This window comes from Bos javanicus, chromosome 4, assembly GCF_032452875.1.
Source record: "Bos javanicus breed banteng chromosome 4, ARS-OSU_banteng_1.0, whole genome shotgun sequence".
Taxonomy (NCBI): Eukaryota; Metazoa; Chordata; class Mammalia; order Artiodactyla; family Bovidae; genus Bos; species Bos javanicus.
Window position 1 is genome coordinate 24,195,942 of NC_083871.1, and position 13,216 is coordinate 24,209,157.

At 36.1% G+C, this 13,216-nt stretch overlaps 1 protein-coding gene across 2 annotated transcripts in view; it reads right to left on the minus strand.

Annotated features, from left to right (window-relative positions):
• The window catches only part of AGMO (alkylglycerol monooxygenase), a 390,649-nt gene that overhangs the window by 52,454 nt on the left and 324,979 nt on the right, over window positions 1–13,216 (minus strand). The gene's annotated exons all lie outside the window — the stretch shown is intronic.

Here is a 13,216-nt window from a genome sequence, read left to right on the forward strand (position 1 = left end):
ACAAACCAAAAATTTGAGGCAATTTGAGGCAAAAGATTTAAAGAATTGAGGGCACAAACTGTCTGTTGATGTTTTCCGTTAAAGACATCAGTCTGGACCTCTATGAAACATCAAGCAATTTTCATGGGCTAAAGTCATGCTAAAGAAGACAGTGGAATAGTAAAGTCACCCGAATGTACATGCTAGGCTGTATGGAGGCCTGGCAATTTGATCTTGCTGTCTAAGCTGGGTGTGGGAGTACACACTTTGGGTTCTTAATATCTCTTAAAAGACTACTACAGCAATTTGTGTTTTTGTTGAAAGCAGTATGCCTGTTGAATACATTAACTTTTTTAGGTTGATGCTTTAATATGTTTTTTAAAGCATGATTTATGTTAATAAACCAATCAGGATAAATGATAACTTAATCAATGTGTTTTATAAATAACTTAAGTTGCTGTGATTTGATTCTATGTAGATGTGTCTGCAAATTAACATATTTTGAACAACTTCCTGAATTTAATACAACTGTTTATGGACCTCAATGGCTTTTAGCCTTAAAAGCAAACCTTAGAGCTTAGTTTAGGACATGTTAGTACAGGCTGTTTTTCAAATGTGTATTTTCTTATCTGTGCATTTTGCAACTAACATTTTCCCTGGTAATAATCTTTTTTTCTTTTAGGGAGGGGTAGCACCACATAAGAGAAACAAAAGAACCTTAGGAGTGTCAGCTTAGGAGGTTATTAATAGGTTTGATGTTGTTTGGCCTGGGTGAGGTGATTTTAAAGTAAGTCTGTAAAGGCAGACAACTATTTGGAATTGGACAAAGGTCATGTGAAATGACAGTTTTGGGTTGGAAAACTCAGCTTTGGATTAGAAGTGAGACTTTGTGAATAAGTTAATAAATACGTTATCTTAGTTGATTCACAATCTCATCACCAGGTGGGATTTTGGATTTCCTTTTTCTTTAGGTAGAGACAACTAGATTCAAATTCTCTTTCTGTTGACAGACCAATAGTTTACATGATAGGAAGTTCATAGGAATGAAATCAGATATCAAGTCAAATACATTTTGAAATCACAGTGTTTGGAATAAATTATCATTTAGTAAGAAATAATATCAACAGTCTTAAGACTGAATGCTGGATAAAAGAAGTCAAAGACCATGAAGCTGGGCTGCTGACTTGTCATTATGAAAATCCAGTCCCTCATATGGACACATGTTAGTTCCAGAGACCAGGACAGAGAATTAAATTGTTCAATGAACAACTGATTTAAAAATTGCATCATATAAAAGGGGTAAAGAATTTATATGATTAATCAATAAAACTGAAATTATATTAGAGAAGGACCTAAGGATTTACATAATTACCACCATCCCCAGTATATGGTTAAAAAAAAAAAAACACTCTAGGAAAAGAAACATGATAAGCTAAATTATGTACAATATAAAATAAATATGTGAAATAAATGAATAGAAGCTATATTACCTGACAATTATAATATCTTGATTACATTTAAAAAATAAAATGCTTTAATTTATTGAATTATAGAAATAAGGTAAATAACATTAAACGTAGATAATAGATACTACTACAATATTTTATAAGATTCACTAATCTAAGATGGAGAAAAATTTTAAGTCAGAAAACCAGCATTGTTGTTTGGACAGAGAGTTTGGAACAGAATATGGGAATAGCTCAAAGGAATTTGTTATACTACTTTTAAGGCCCACTCTGTCATGATATTTATAATTTTATAATACTTTAACAATTTAAATGAAAAAGGAACTCCTTAGTGTTAATACACACAGAATGGTCAGATCTCAAGGGACTGCTTTTACATCCTACTCACTAAATTCAAACCATCAGGAAAGTAATCTTCAAATTAAATGTAAGCAAAGTATCTTTTTTAGAGTTGGGAGGTAAACATTCTTTGTTCTCCCAAGAAGCTACAGCATCATTATTTTCTAGACTACCCTATTATTGTGATATCATCTGGAGACCCAAAAGTGCATCTGGTTAAAATTGATGGACCCTTATTACACAGAAATCCTATGAACTAGAGTTTTACCCAGAAGATAGAGCAAAAAGTTAAATCAATCCAGATCCATTTTATTCTCTGTTGGGACTTGGAAGAATCTCTGTGTTTTTACTGTTGGCCCATGACCCATAGTTATGGATAGTGTCAACATCAGTTGACACTAAGCTGAGAAGAGTTTGTAGTGATCATGCTAGAGAGTTTCAAAGAAAGAAGCTACAAGGTGATCAAAACATATGCCAATTAAGCCTTCAATTGGATTTTTAAATATTTTAAGTAGTAATATAAAAACCATTGAGTTGTTTGGTCAAAGGCAATTTTAGTAGTCATCTAAATCCACCAATTCCAGGAATGCAAAATCAGTATATTTTTCTCAAAGGATGGAAATAGACAATAGACAATAGACAAAAATGCCCATAATTCCCCCAAATCATTTATCCAATTTCTCCCATTATTCTATTTATAGCTCAATTTCATATTTTCTAATCATTTCCTGAACTTCTACTTCCTGCCTCTGGTCTTTTGGTATTCTTCCTTATAGAATATGCTTTCCCTGAATTACCATGTTTAAGGATGTAAATCAAACAAAAAAACTCATCCTTGAAGTGAAGCGTTAGTCGCTCAGTCATGTCCAACTCTTTGTGACCCCAGGGACTATAGCCTGCCAGGCTCCTATGTCCATGGAATTCTCCAGGCAAGAATATTGGAATGGGTTGCCATTCCCTTCTCCGGGGATCTTCCCAACCCAGGGATCAAACCCAGATCTCCTGCATTGCAGGCAGATTCTTTATTGTCTGAGCCACTGGGGAGGCAGTCTTGAAACATCCCTCAATTCTTCTTAGCTATAAGTTACTTTCATCTTTTGTCCTTTCCTTATGTGTCTTGCTCACTTAACCTTGCACAAGGGGTAAAATGATGTGTATATAGTAAATTACGTGTATAAGAAAGAAACATATGCATAGAAACACGTTTGCATAAAGAAATATAGATATACAAGCAATATCTATACTGAGAGGGAATAAATATTCTCAACATGGGCCTCTATCTAACAACTTGATTTTTTGGATTATTTCTTCAAAGATGTATTCAAATATAAGAAAGAGCATCTTGCATCACTATTTATGAACATTCGCTCCCTTATGTTTTTGTTAAGTTCTCCTAGAACAGGGGCCATACATTGTTCATCTTTTATATCCCTTACCTGATTGTGTAGTGTATGGATTGCATATATTACGGGTAATGCATGCCCCTCAATTTGCCCCCTGAGGGTATATTCCGAAATAAAACTAATGAAAATCAACACAAAGAGAGCAAATCTTCCCAATCTATAAAAGTGCTAGTTTACATCATTAATGTCTTGATGATGAGACCGGGACTTCTTTCCCATCTTAATCAAAGACAATAAAGTATTGACAAATTCTTTAAGAGATAAAAATACAATGACTTTTGACTATCCTGAAAATAGTTGAGCTCTGAAGAATTGATGCTTTTGAACTGTGGAGTTGGAGAGAACTCTTGAGAGTCCCTTGAACTGCAAGGAGATCCAACCAGTCCATCCTAAAGGAAATCAGTCCTGAATATTCATTGGAAGGACTGATGCTGAAGCTGAAGGTCCAGTATTTTGGCCACCTGATGTGAAGAACTGACTCATTGGAAAAGACCCTGATGCTGGGAAAGATTGAAGGCAGGAGGAGAAGGGGCTGACAGAGAATAAGATGGTTGAATTGCATCACCAACTCGATGCACATGAGTTTGAGCAAGTGCTGGGAGTTTGGTGATGGACAGAGAGAGAAGCCTGGCATGCTGCAGTCCGTGGGGTCGAAAACAGTTGGACACAACTGAGTGACTGAACTGAGCTGATCTTGAAAATAATAATACACACCACTGTTAGACTATAAAAAAGAAATCTGAGAATCTAGATAATGTAAAATAAGGGTAACAATGTCAATAGCAGATAATCAGAATATCCTAACGTTCAGATCAGAATATCCTAATGCTTTAATTGATCAGGTTATCATATATAATATGACATATTCCATTACAAATTCATTTCCTTTTACTTTACTGCAATAAAAGATGTCTTCTCTCTCTATTGGTCTCCCACTTTACCAGATTCCCAATGTCATCACTGCCTAACTTATTTTTTTCCTTTTTCTCTTTAATACCTAGGATTTAAGAATATATTTCTCTTTCCCCTTTGACCTGAGGAAAAACTAAATACAGTCTAAATTAGAGACTGAGCTAGACTAATTGACTGACAGTGACTCTGAGGTTTGCAGGTTTCTACATAAGCCCTAGATTCCTAATTAGCTCAACAGGGAACAAAATAGCATTCAGCCTTTCTTTTCTCTTCTGATCCTCCCCCAACTTGGCAAGACAGTTTGCAGCCCATGAGGCTCAGTAAAAATAAATCACCATCACAGAGGTATGGCGCACCATAAATATTCAAAACCTAGAATCACAAACTTACAAATTGGAAGGGTTTCATAGATATGTCCAGAGTGCCCAGAGTTATGGACCATTTTCTCTACTGAAAAGGAGGAAAATGCCACAATGATTACTCATGACAATTTAACCACCTCTATTTTTAGTTAATTAAGAATATCTTTTAACTGTTAAGTACAAGTCTAATTTTCCAATCCAGAAATAACATAAATTCTTGTGTTTTCTCCCTAGGATTAGTACAGAAACCAGAGCTCAAAGGAATGATAGAGGAAGAGAAGGGAATCCCCAAAGCATTAAATAATAGGTCTGCATCTTATAGCTCATCATCCCTAGACAATCAGACACTACATAAATGTTTCCATTGTTCATTTCCTTTATTGCAGATACAATGAAACTGTCTAGTATGATTAAGAGATGTCTTACCATAAAAAATAGAGGCCTTTTCCTAGAATACATCATTGAAAGCATTTTTTTAAAAGCTGACTAAATGTCTCATCTGTTTCATCACAAACCCTCACTTACTAAAGATAAAGAAATCATGCAGTAATTCAAACTGTATTTTTAGAGATTAAGTTTTATGCCAAAATGATTACATATTCCAGCAATAGCTCTCTAAGGATGCTGGTTTTACAAAATAGCTTCCAGTGGTTAAAATAGATAAGCATTTCCAAACCAAATATGCTGCATTTGGTACTCAGTAGAAATTTGTTGAACAAATGAATAAATTTGCTCCTGTGGTAGTAAACGCCACCTGCTGTTAATTAAAACGGCCTAAAATACGTTTTACATGGTGACTTTTTGGGGGAAAGCTCACTAATAGAAACTTGTTTCTTTTTTTCTGTTTTTTTTTTTAATTTAATTTATTTTTTAACTTTACAATATTGTATTGGTTTTGCCAAATATCAAAATGAATCTGCCACAGGTATACATGTGTTCCCCATCCTGAACCCTCCTCCCTCCTCCCTCCCCATACCATCCCTCTGGGTCGTCCCAGTGCACCAGCCCCAAGCATCCAGTATTGTGCATCGAACCTAGACTGGCGACTTGTTTCATATATGATATTATACATGTTTCAATGCCATTCTCCCAAATCCCACCCTCTCCCTCTCCCACAGAGTCCAAAAGACTGTTCTATACATCAGTTCTAATGAGGTGGATGAAACTGGAGCCCATTATACAGAGAGAAGTAAGCCAGAAAGAAAAACATCAATACAGTATACTAACACATATATATGGAATTTAGAAAGATGGTAACAATAACCCTGTATATGAGACAGCAAAAGAGACACTGATGTATAGAAACTTAAAGTTTCTTATATTTCTTAGCAGATTAAAAAAAGATATCAGTTAACAGATACTGACTTTGAAGTTTATGCACTCTCTGCAAATTAATGCTGCATTCTTTTCCAACAAGCTATCAAGCGAAGATTTCTCAAATTGTTGTAATCATCCTCCTCCACCAATAACATATTTTTACATATTATATATTTTTATTATCTTATCTCTTTTTACTTTCCATGATAAAGAGATCTCCAACTGGTGGGTTGTTCTCAATGCTCTGAACTCAATATCCAAACTCCTTCATTGTATACCTACTTGCATATCAAATACCTCATTGTTTTTCTTTTTAGTCTAGAGTTTTTCATCTTCTATTCCCCCTTTAAACAGGTTTAAGACTCCAAGTTTCCGTTTTTGCCGTCTTTCCCCTTGGTCCTTTCCCCCACTTTTGCCCTTCTAAACCTAAGCTTCTGAAACGTGTATTCCATAGTCACTGTTGTCCTTTCTGGCTTCTCATTCCCTGCCTTAACCCCAAAATAGGAATCTTTTTCCTACCCCTCCTCTCACCCTCTCCTGGACATGCCACCAATGCCACCTGGGCCTCTTGCAGTCCTTATCTTATGCAATTTCTATCAACACCTTTCTTGAAACTCTATCCCTTCGATTTCTGTGATACAATTCTCAGTTTTGCTCCAGATTCTTTGGTCCTGACTCAACCTCATTCTTCATCATGAGAAAATATACATTAAAAAAAAAAAATGGAAAGCTCACTGGTAATGAAAGAGATACAAATTAAAATATGATTTATAATGTGTTTCTGATGAAATTTACAAGGAAAAGAATTCATTTGCTAGCTGCAAATACAGATGGAAATAACCATTTCAGAAGGCATTTAGCTAAATGTTTTAAGAGCCTAAAAAAGGCATATATACCTTGACCTAAAATCATTCTATTGTTATGAATATGGCTTAAGGAAATAATTGTGGCTATATGAAGAATTTTGTTTGTCAGGACATCGATCTCACAGCACTGGTTATACTAAGGAAATTGACAAATGACTAAAATGCTCAATAGTGGAGAAACAGATAAGTTATAGCTTATCAATACAAATAAATGCTAGGCACCTTTTTAAAATAATGCAAATAATTATATGTACCTATGTTCTCACTACATTTTCAAGTTGAAAAGACAGGTTATAAAAATGCATTTATTTATGAAAAGAGTATGTTTACAAATGTGTACATGCAAATACATAAAATAGTGAAAGGTTTTGGATACAACTGTCTGCTGCTGTTTCACGTGATTGGTGGAAATACAGGTGATTTCTTTTTTTTTGAACTTTTCAATTAAAAAAAAAGTCTTAGAATAAACAAGTATTTTTGCCAGAGTGGAAAAAAAATGAAAATATTTTCAAAGTGTTTGTGTTTGAATAAACTAAAGACAGTACTAAATTTTTAGTATGGAATTTTGACCTTATAACTTGGATGAGTTTGTTTTTCTTTCTCTAAAGAAAGATATTCAGAGTTAGTAAAATAAGTGAAGGTTTTTTCAAAATGTTCCCTTATTCTTATTTTGCATATTGAATAGAATTGAAAAATAAAAGATTTGGCATGAAAAACTTGGAAAATTTTACACTGCAAAACAGTAGTGTCTAAGAGATGTTAGGAGAAAGAAATCAATGCATTATGATTTCTGAGCTATCAGAGAAGGTAGTAAGTATATGCGGGCTTCCCTGGAGGCTCAGACGGTAAAGAATCTGCCTTCAATGTGGGAGATAACTTTGAATTACATTTTTATTCCACCAACAACCAGCCACTAATGTTTATTGAGCAATATGTCCAAGCACCATGCTGAAGTCTTAATATAAATCATCTAGTAGGTCACTACATCATGTCAAATGCCGGGCTGGATGAAGCATAAACTGGAATCAAGATTGCCGGGAGAAATATCAATAACCTCAGATATGCAGATGACACCACCCTTATGGCAGAAAGTGAAGAGGAACTCAAAAGCTTCTTGATGAAAGTGAAAGACGAGAGTGAAAAAGTTGGTTTAAAACTCAACATTCAGAAAACTAAGATCATGGCATCCATTCCCATCACTTCAAGGCAAATAGATGGTTAAACAGTAGAAACAGTGACAGACTTTATTTTGGGGGGCTCCAAAATCACTGCAGATGGTGACTGCAGCCATGAAATTATAAGACGCTTGCTCCTTGGAAGAAAAGCTATGACCAACTTAGACAGCATATTAAAAAGAGAGACATTACTTTGCCAACAAAAGTCTGTCTAGACAAAGCTATGGTTTTTCCAGTAGTCATGTATGGATGTGAGAGTGGGACTATAAAGAAAGCTAAGCGCCAAGAATTGATGCTTTTGAACTGTGGTGTTGGATAAGACTCTTGAGAGTCCCTTGGACTGCAAGGAGATCCAACTAGTCCATCCTAAAGGAAATCAGTCCTGAATATTCATTGGAAGGACTGATGCTGAAGCTGAAACTCCAGTACTTTGGCCACTTGATGCGAAGAACTGACACATTTGAAAAGACCCTGATGCTTGGAAAAAATGAAGGCAGGAATGGAAGGGGACAACAGAGGATGAGATGGTTGGATGGCATGCGCCACTTGATAGACATGAGTTTGAGTAAGCTCTGGGAGTCGGTGATGGACAGGGAGGCCTGGTGTGCTGCAGTCCATGGGGTCACAAAGAATTGCACACAACTGAACGACTGAACTGAACTGAGTTGGTCACTACAGCAAAATGATGAGGCAGGAACCATTATGATTTCTATTTTAAAGATGATAAAAAGGAGATAATTGAATTTATTTTTGGTCATGAGGGTGAGTGATGGGGTTTGAACTTAATCTAACTCCAGAGTTTGAGTGTCCCAATACTTTGTGATATGCCCTCATATTTATCATATCAAAAGAGAAATTACAATTACCAGAATTTCTCATATATATATGATCCAGTTTTATACATAGCATTATAAAGTTTAGATAGAATATTTTCCTATCCATATCCTTTAATTAATTAAAGGATAATAACTTGGAGAAACACACATACATATATGTACATACATACTTGAGTACATATATATAGATATATAAAACTTTTTATATATATGAATAGCTACTCTACTATTACCATTCACCATCAAAGCCATTTTCTAATTACCCTCAACATACACAGACACCTCATATTTTCAGAGTTCTAATGATAATGGAATATACTGTATACATAAGTAAAAGAAAATTGTGTGTAATGAAAAATAAAATATTTACCCCAACATAACCAAATGTTTTTACTTTATTACATTGTATACTATCAGTTAAGTATTTAATTATTCATTATTTCATTTTATAAAAATCAGGCATGCCAAACCACGCTCAGTTCAGTTCAGTCGCTCGGTTGTGTCCGACTCTTTGCGACCCCATGAATCACAGCATGCCAGGTGTCCCTGTCCATCACCAACTCCCGGAGTTTACCCAAACTCATGTGCATCAAGTTGGTGATGTCATCCAGCCATCTCATCCTCTGTCGTCTCCTTCTCCTCCTGCCCCCAGTCCCTCCCAGCATCAGGGTCTTTTCCAATGAGTCAACTCTTTGCATGAGGTGGCCAAAGTATTGGAGTTTCAGCTTTAGCATTAGTCCTTCCAATGAACACCCAGGTCTGATCTCCTTTAGAATGGACTGGTTGGATCTCCTTGCAGTCCAAGGGACTCTCAAGAGTCTTCTCCAGCACCACAGTTCAAAAGCATCAATTCTTTGGCACTCAGCTTTCTTCACGGTCCAACTCTCACATCCATACATGACCATTGGAAAAACCATAGCCTTGACTAGACGGACCTTTGTTGGCAAAGTAATGTCTTTGCTTTTGAATATGCTGTCTAGGTTGGTCATAACTTTCCTTCCAAGGAGTAAGCATCTTTTAATTTCATGGCTGCAATCACCATCTGCAGTGATTTTGGAGCCCCAAAAAATAAAGTCTGACACTGTTTCCACTGTTTCCCCATCTATTTCCCATGAAGTAATGGGACCAGATGCCATGGTCTTAGTTTTCTGAATGTTGAGCTTTAGGCCAACTTTTTCACTCTCCTCTTTTACTTTCAATAAGAGGGTCTTTAGTTCCTCTAGACACAAACAATAAGAAATACAAATTGAGGTCAGTGGTAGAAGTCAAAGTATAAATGACAATTCAAAAAGTGTTTTGATAGAAGACTACATGAAGTAGTTAGAGGATGAATTCCCATCTTCACCAGAAAATGGATTGAGGGAACAGGGAGCTCAAGAAAGCTTCCTAGTGAAAAATAAGTCCAAACTCTTAACAAGAAGGAAGGGATTAGTAAAGGCAGGGAGTAAAAAGAATGTTCCAAACAGAAGAAATCCTGTGTATAAATGTAGCCCATGCAAAAGTAGACAGGAAAATCATTAGCTGCTACGGGGAGCTTGAACGTGTCAAAATTTGAGTCATAAAGTTCACAGTCTAGCACAACATGTAGTTTTTCACCGCCCCCCCCCCGCCCCCACCGCCCCCGCCATTCTCAGTTCAGGTTCTAGTCAAGAAAGGAATCTTTTCTTCCAAGGATTATATGGATTAAACTTCTCTTGCCTTCAAAAGCTGGGATAGAATGAGAATCACACAGAACACAGAAAAGGCATTTAGGAAATGACAGTCCCAAGGAGAGTGGAAAAACACAACAAAGGAGCATTTTAGAATAAGCTAGCTAGAATGGGGTGGAGAAGGCAGTAGCACCCCACTCCAGTACTATTGCCTGGAAAATCCCATGGATGGAGGAGCCTGGTAGGCTGTAGTCCATAGGGTCGCGAAGAGTCGGACATGACTGAGAGACTTCAATTTCACTTTTCACTTTCATGTGTTGGAGAAAGAAATGGCAACCCACTCCAGTGTTCTTGCCTGGAGAATCCCAGGGGTGGGGGAGCCTGGTGGGCTGCCGTCTATGGGGTCGCTCAGAGTCAGACACGACTGAAGCGACTTAGCAGCAGCAGCAGCTAGAATGGGGAGGGCAGAGAGTTTCATCTTGGAGGTGAACTTTTACTAATTGGAAATAGCTGTGCTAAGAAAAATTTCCATTCCCACTAGACTGTTGGAGCAGACAAGGGATGCCTTGTGAGTCCTTAGTTCCTCCCTCTAAACGCAGAGATTTTGTAGCTTCTCCTGATTCAGGTTCAGTGGTGATAAGTGCTGTAAGCAACTAACAACACTCATTGTGGACACTGAATTCGAGAGTGGTGACACATAAGACACACATTATCTTGTGGCTGTTGCTGGTCCACAAAACAGACCATTTGGGGCAGTAGCAAGGAGTGATGCTGAACTAAGTAACTACTGTGGGACTGTTGTTCTACTATCTCAGGAGTCTTGAGTGTAATACAGAGGCTTTACAAAATTATAACCAAGGAGACAACTTGATAATCCCATTCCTATAACGACAATCACCAGGTTGTGTTACAATGTCTTGTTTTATCGCCTGATTTCCTCACTAGACTCTAAGCCCTTTGATAACAAGGGAATACAAATTTCTATACTTGCAGTGAAAAACTCTAAGCAAGTGAGTATCGATGAGGCATTTTTTTTTTCTTCTAGCATTTAAGTAACATTCAGTACACTGAGAAACTTTCAAGACTATGAAGAATTGTCCAGAGAATTAAGAGCATTATATGTCACAGAAACCAAGAGAAAAGCATTTTTTTTTCCAAAAAAAGTTATTATTTCGTTGTGAGAAAAAGTCAGAATAGTCATGTAGAGAGCTGCATTAATGGCAACAGAATTCATCAATTGATTATCTTAATTGGTATCAGTAAAGAACTATAAGTACAAATTCAAAGTACAGTGGGTTTAGGAGTAAAGAAGTAAGAACAGAGAGCATGTTATATTCTAGGGGGAGGGTAGAGAAGAGGAAAAACAGTAACTAAAGCATGTATAAAGTTGGGATGTGAATAAAGATCTCCTTAAGATTAGACTGCCTAGAGAAAGATGCAAAAATATTTAGTTATTTCAAGTGTGCAATATTCTAATTTGTCATGGTTTTCCTACCAGCCCCATGTCTGTTGTGTTGAAGAAATGATAGTTTTAATCAGAATAAAAGTTAATTTTTTTTTAAAAAGCAATTTTGAAGCATGACACAGTTTTCCATTAAAAGCCATTGTCAGATAAAGGTGGACCCCCAAAAATGTGATAAAGTCAGGGTTGGGTTACTAGGAAGGCCATAGACATTTAGAAGAGTTATTTATAGAGATAAGAAAAGGAAAACAGAAAGCAGGTAATAAGATGCAAAAACTAAGGTATGACTACCTTGCAAAATCTCCGAGAGCCACACTCACACCTGGGTAATGGGTTAGAAATGTCCTCATTCAAAACTCTTTCCCTAGATGTGAAATTAGGAAAGAATCATGACCTACTATCATGTTTAATGATTTCTTAAATTTAGCTTGAAAATTTTAGACTTATATAACATTTTCTCTTAGGGAAATGTCCAACAAGTGTTTTAAATTCTGCATTATAACGTTTTTTGATTAACAACCTTTTCACAAGTTTGCATCTTTAGGTATTTATTGCAGGCTAAGAGACAGATGACTGCATTCTACTCACAGATTTATGCTCAGTCTTTTAGTAACTGTGGTTCAAGTCTTCAAAAATCTAACATAATCATGCTGAGTTATCACATTTAAAAAATGATTATTAACTAAAATCCAATATTCATATTCTATGGCTGAAATAGGCTTTTCTAGATCATCTGGGAAACAAAGCCTGTGAAGATCTATTTTAAACCATCAAAATCCACTAATTTTTATTAATGACCATGTTAGTTGTCAAAAAGTATTTAGTAGCATATTCCCAGTATTATAGAAATAATCCTCAGACACTCAAGGAATGGCTAGATTTTCTTCTTAAGGCATCACTTGAAAAATTAAGGCTCACAATTTTAAAGAAAAGTTATTCTGCATGTGTGAAGCATTTACTAGATATAAAAATGATCTGTTTATTCTGTAAGAGGTAGCACCATAATCTGGTAGTGTTCAAGCATCATTCAGACTGTCTGATGCTTTGATAATATATTCCAGTAAGGGGAAGTCTCAGACGGAAATGAATCTAATATGAAATTGAATCCCACACCTACGGTCTTATGTGCCTGAACTGATTTGAGTATATAAATCTGATGTTGAAGAAACTCCTGAGGTATAACTTGAAAACGTTTGAAAAGCTTCACCTCTGAATTTTATTGTAATCTGACAATTTTATTGTCAAACAGACAAAGTACAGTCCAATGAGGAAATGAAGAATGTATGTGTGAATGTCTAAGCCAGCAAGAATTGTTTCTGAACCAAAGTTTGCTCATAAATACATCTATGTGCTTCTGATCCAAGCATGTTTTGTTTGAATATGCTGTTTGACAGCTCAATAAGAAGATTATGCATCCCAGTGCAGCTCAATATGCCTGTCTGTTTCTTTG